Below are 5,745 nucleotides of genomic sequence, written 5' to 3' on the forward strand. Positions count from 1 at the left end.
GATTTTATTCTGTTTGAATAAATGCTGAGCACTGGGAGGAGAGAGGCCCCAGATATGAAGAGGAATGCAGTAAGGCCAGGTGGAAAACGAGGGACCCACTGCCTGATGGTGGGGGTATGACGCCTCATCTGGAGACAGACCGCTCAGCGTGATGTGGTGACCCAGTCCCGACAGCAGGAACTGCGACAGTAGGCGACAACGTGTGTGATTGATAGCAGGGCAGAGGTATACCTCTGCCTGCATTTGTGAGTAGTCTCCACTGTTGTTCACCAGGTGCAGTCGTGTTGGGGTCGCCATGGCTATAAGTCAGGCCAGGTTGCCATGATGGTTCTGGCCCCAATTTGTTTACTTACAAGGCGATGACGCGAGGGGAGTCACGGTGGCATCGTGTGACAGACTCCAGTACAGAATTTGAGCTGGGCTGGGATGTGATGGGCCCACTGAAGGGACGAGACGGGGATAGGAGGCTCCTCCTCGTCTGCCTGGGACGAGACTGGCGTGGACCCGCACTGGAAGAGGAATTTCTGTCCAGCTTGTGAACACATAAAGGAACATTCTTCCTGGGTTGTGGGTCGGTTGCATCGTGGGACTGGGTGGGATTTTAGTGCATGAAGAGAATTGTATTTTTAACAGTTTTAGAATAATTTTATCTAGTCTCGGTGGGAATTTTAGCATATTGAGAACATGTTATTGTGTGTGTTTTCTTTGGTTTGTTTTTTTCCTGCAGTCCGCCTCGGGGAATAAACTGTTTCTGATCATACCTGCATCATCTCTGCCTGGGTTCCTGTCGCTCGCTCTCCCCTTGTTTTTAAAAGAACCTCTTTTGTAAGACATTCTGGTGCAACAGCTTTAGTGTCTTCATAGATTCTCTGACTTACATTGTGCAGAAAGTGTGTGTGTGTGTGTGTGTGTGTGTGTGTGTGGGCGGGCGGGCGGGTGGTGGCTTAAATCAACATTTAAAAAACAACTTGTGACTTTAAAATAAGTTTACTACAGAGAATTTATTGGAGCATTACAAAAATCTGTATCAAGTGCAGTACTTAAAAAGGCTCAACCTTTTTATTATTTTATTTTCTAAATCTTATGTTCTTCTAATAAAGACTTCACTAGTGAGGTAATTTCCTGTCAAATACGGCGCTCCGGCTCCGCACATTTGTCTGCAGTTGTTTTATTTTGACCTGTGAGCGGCAGGATTTAGGACTCATTGAGAAGCCAGCAACACAGCCGGTAGGTGGCTCTATGTTCATCACTGCGACCGTTACCAGCGCTGTTTGCGTCCTACGGTCCTTCAGATTTCTTTGTGTAGTGAAACGTCAGCAAAGCACTTCTCATTCAGGTGCACTGTGTTAGCTAGCAGTTAATAAGCTAGCAGTTAATAAGCTAGCAGTTAATAAGCTAGCAGTTAATAAGCTAGCAGTTAATAAGCTAGCAGCCATGTCACTAAGTTAGCTGAGTTTGGTAGCCGAGACACATTTAAACACATTAAGATAATTTGTTATTCTGACATATTTGATTTTTCTTTCCTTTTTCATACAATGCTTATCATGGTGTACAGACATTATAATAAAGTATAATCTTGTACATTTATGGGAATGGGGTTAAAGAAGGATTCAGAACTGATGAAAAAGAGTAACTGTTAGGTAAGTGATACGAGCTGGTTAAAGCAAAGAGAAGTTAACCTTTAGGGTTTGACCATGTAGAGAAACGGCAGATCCTTTTGGAAGGAATGTTTTGGGGTGGCTGTAGCTCAGGAGGTAGAGCAGGTCACCTACTGATCGGAAGGTTGGAGGTTCGATCCCAGGCTCCTCCAGTCTGCATGCCAAGTATCCTTGGGCAAGATACTAACCCCAAGTTGCTCTCCGATGCGTCCATCGGAGTATGAATGTGTGTGAATGTAGTTAGAAAAAAAAGCACTAAGTACAGATAAAGTGCTTGTGAGAATGGGTGTGACTGGGTGAATGTGGCATGTTGTATAGAGCGCTTTGAGTACTCCGGGAGAGTAGAAAAGCGCTATATAAGAATCAGTCCATTTACCATTTACCATTTTGCTGCACGTCTGAGTTAAAACAAAAGTATTACAGAATTCGTCTCTTCCTTCCGAAAAATTCATGCAAATTTTTGTTCAGATATGTTTCAAGCAGGCTTTTAAACATTGGGATTCTTGTTTTGTACATCTTATGGAATCAGTCTAATATTACCAGAAACCAAATGTGCACGCCACTTCACTCGCTTTGATGAGCAACATAGATTCTTGTTCTCACCATAGTAAAGATGCTGGCAGGTCGAAACTTGGAGTAGCCTTACACCTGTATGGAAGAGCCATAGCTATCACATACTCATAGTTCAATTCATTTTGAACTAAGTAGTTTTGCTGTATTTCACTTTTTTCCTCCAGTGTAGGGTCAAAGCTCCCACCTTCGAAGTGGTTCAAATAGAGCATGCCCAACACGGTCTACAGTCGTCTTATTCAACTGATGACTTTATTCAAACAGAGGGCTCATTGATACAGGTAAGGCAGCAAACGTTTTGGCGCAAATTTAAAACCTTCACAGTGGAAAGAGATTTATCATGAACTTCCAGTGGAGATTTTAGCATTAGCCCAGTTTCTTTTAATCTTTATGCTTTCCTCTTTTCCTCCTACCTAACAGCTCAAACTTCAACATCCACTATCTATTGTTCACTATATCCACTATCCCTCCTCTGCACATATCCAGACCATCTCAGCCTTCCGTCTCCATTTGTCACAGGTTCTGTGGCCTCAGAACTGTCTACAACACAGATCATCAGTTTCTACCTACCCTTGTGTAGTTTGTTCTCAAAACAACTACAGGAATACAGAGTTGTAACTAAAACTAGAAAGCGAAAATTTCAGAAGAAATTTTAAGTGTGCCTATGCCGCTGCTAATCAGTGTAGTTTGCCATTCATACGGCTACAGAGAGCAAAACTCAGCAGAGCAGCCATTCTCCACCATGAACTATGGTAAAAACAAACACCGCTCGCGCCTCACAGATGACAGCTTATAGTTTTGTGTAAAGATGATGTGACTTCGTACAGCCCCGATTTGTAGACGCTGTGCACAGAGGTTCATGAGCAGAAGTCCCATTGTACCACGGCAGACCCGACAATGTTTGCATGAACACGCTTTGTAGCATTACTTTATTGACCACTTTTCACACATGGTTGCTGTACCCACACAGCCGGCTGTAGCTTTTCATCTCACAGCCCGACACACACCAAAAAAAAACAGCCGAGAGAGCACAGACTTTACGCCTGAGAGGCGTGATTGCAGATGCCGCTCAGGTGGGTCCACCTCTCCTGCAGTGGCACTGCAGACCACGCCCCGCCACACACATCAAACACGTAAAATAAATATTTATGCACTTTTGCATTCACTTTTTGTTATTTTTACACAGTGTTCTGAATGATTAACAATGGCCTACAGCCAATCTTGTGTATTATTATACAAACTTTAGTTGTAAGATTCAAATAACTATTTAATAAAAGGTAAATATTTTATATGAGAGTAAGAAAGAAAAGTATTTCTTTGTGCCCCCATTTCCCTGTTAATGCTCTACCTGGCCCCCTGGCAAAAGCTTTGCTAGATCCGCCCCTGCACAGTTACCAGCTGTCAGCTACACAAAAAAGGATATTGTGTTATTCTTCTCTCAGAAACAGTTCATAACTTCCCTTCAACTCATTCATGTCACTCATTCAAGGTAAACCTGTTTCTCCATCACCAGTTCAGCTCTGATGATTCAGTAAGGACATCTCCTGGTTTGGAACAGCCCCTTTTTTCAGCTGTGGCTCCAGCAAACATCAGCTGATACTAAAAAATTTAAAATCAAAGGAATTCTAACAACAGCTGATCAACCTTAAACGTGCTGCTGTTGTTTAGCGCGATAAACAAACAAGAGAGAAAAGCCGATCATTGATCAGTTTCATGACTTAAGTTTCAACAAGCAAGAGAATGACAGGAGAGGCTGTCATAAAGTTCAACATCAGTAACTTAGCGCGCACACAGCTGTATAGAAACTCCGTCGTGCTAGATAGCACGCAGTAGAGTTATTGTAAAAAGTCAGCACAACGAAAATAAACTACACCTAAACTCGGTTTATATCTGACCCAAATAGAGTGCAGTTTATAACTTCTTACCTGAAATTCAGTTCACCTCACGCTCCTGCCTTCGGTTTCCCTTATCCACGATTGAGCTCCGCGTCCGCGTATGTCTCTTTCCCCGCATGTCCTTTCTGTCAGGGCTAGCTGCCCTTTGTTGGAGCTCCGCGTTAGCCACCACCAAACAACTCAGTTATTTTTCCCACATCGACCAGCATCTGGACAACCACCTTTCACTGTTTATACCGTTACTGAAATTAATAAATGAATTATCGGCCCATATAAACGAAAAATAAGTCCAGAGAGAAACAGTCTCTTGGCGAGCGATCGGGTGGTGAAACAAGTGTCAGCCGCCTCACTGTAAGCCAAGCCCGGGTGCTTTTTAGCGAAGAGACGCTAGCCGCGCTAGCTACTTAGCCGCGCTAGCAGCAACATCGTAAGTTGCTAATATGGGATGTTTTGACAAAACGAGCAGATATTTGACGTTTACACACCTACATTCTCGCCTGAAAATATCTTAAAAGTTTATTTTGTGACCTAGAAACAGTAATAAAAGCAATATATTAAACGAAGTGGTGGCCGCCATTGTTTCACTCGGTAGAGGCGTGCTATGAATTGTGGGATATGGAGTGTTCCACCAAGCATACACCCTTGAGGTTACGGTAACTATTCAATGGTTCGCGCAACCTTAAAAATTCCAATGGTTCCTGAAAGCAGCGACGCTGTGCGCGCCGTTGACATTGTCGTCATTACGGTAATGCAAATACGGGTAGACACGCCGTACCACCCCGACATACCGCTAGAGGGAGCCAACACACCACAAATGAAGTCTGTTTCTATGGGGCCAAAAGTTGAATCTTTCTCATGGGCCTAGAAATGGGCCTAAATTTCCACTAAAATCTAAATATTTAAAAAACTATAAAAGTCATAAACACCAAAAGTCATAGCATACTAGTCCAGACCCACAAAATTATATAACATATGTGAACCTTGTCTCAAAACTGTGAGGCAAGTTTCGCTGCAAAATTTCAGGCGGAAACTGAGGAATAATAATAATAATAATAATAAATCTGACGAATAGTAATAAGTGTGCCTCTTGGCATAGGCACACTTAATAATACATAGCTTTCAAACATAACTTCTACACACCAGAAGTTCCTGGGTGATGCTTAAACACAAAGATAAAGTGAAAAGCAGCAGAATCCTCTGGGTTACAGCTGGTGTAAACCAGATTTCTGCTAAAAAGTGAATTGGAGAGATCAGGTCTCCCGACACAAACAGATTAATATAGTGTACGCTGTTAAGTGCCAGGAGAATTGTGATGATTTATACATCGGGGAAACCAAACAACCCACAGAAGAGCTACCTCATCAGGCCACTCATCGAATGATAAGGATGTACACATCCTGTACAGGGAGGAACGCTGGTTTGAGTGGGGAGTCAAGGAGGCCATTTACGTGAAAAGGGAAAGACCATCTCTGAATTGAGGAGGGGGCCTAAGGGTACATCTGTCACCTTCTTACAATGCTGTGATTGCAGCCATTCCGCAACTCTATGTGAATGGTACTCATGGCCATTGATCAGTTGTCTTCAATCAATGGTCATGAGAATTTGCACATTAATAATCAAGG

At 43.0% G+C, this 5,745-nt stretch overlaps 1 long non-coding RNA gene across 1 annotated transcript; it reads right to left on the reverse strand.

Moving 5' to 3' along the window:
* Nucleotides 1–893: 893 nt before the first annotated feature.
* LOC146523824 (uncharacterized) lies at nucleotides 894–5,379 on the reverse strand. The gene is made up of 2 exons (XR_014876526.1): nucleotides 2,055–5,379; nucleotides 894–1,740 (listed from the first exon to the last, which is right to left on the reverse strand). It is a non-coding gene; the product is annotated as an uncharacterized LOC146523824 (long non-coding RNA).
* Nucleotides 5,380–5,745: the final 366 nt, after the last annotated feature.

Source organism: Neolamprologus multifasciatus, chromosome 2, assembly GCF_963576455.1.
Source record: "Neolamprologus multifasciatus chromosome 2, fNeoMul1.2, whole genome shotgun sequence".
Taxonomy (NCBI): Eukaryota; Metazoa; Chordata; class Actinopteri; order Cichliformes; family Cichlidae; genus Neolamprologus; species Neolamprologus multifasciatus.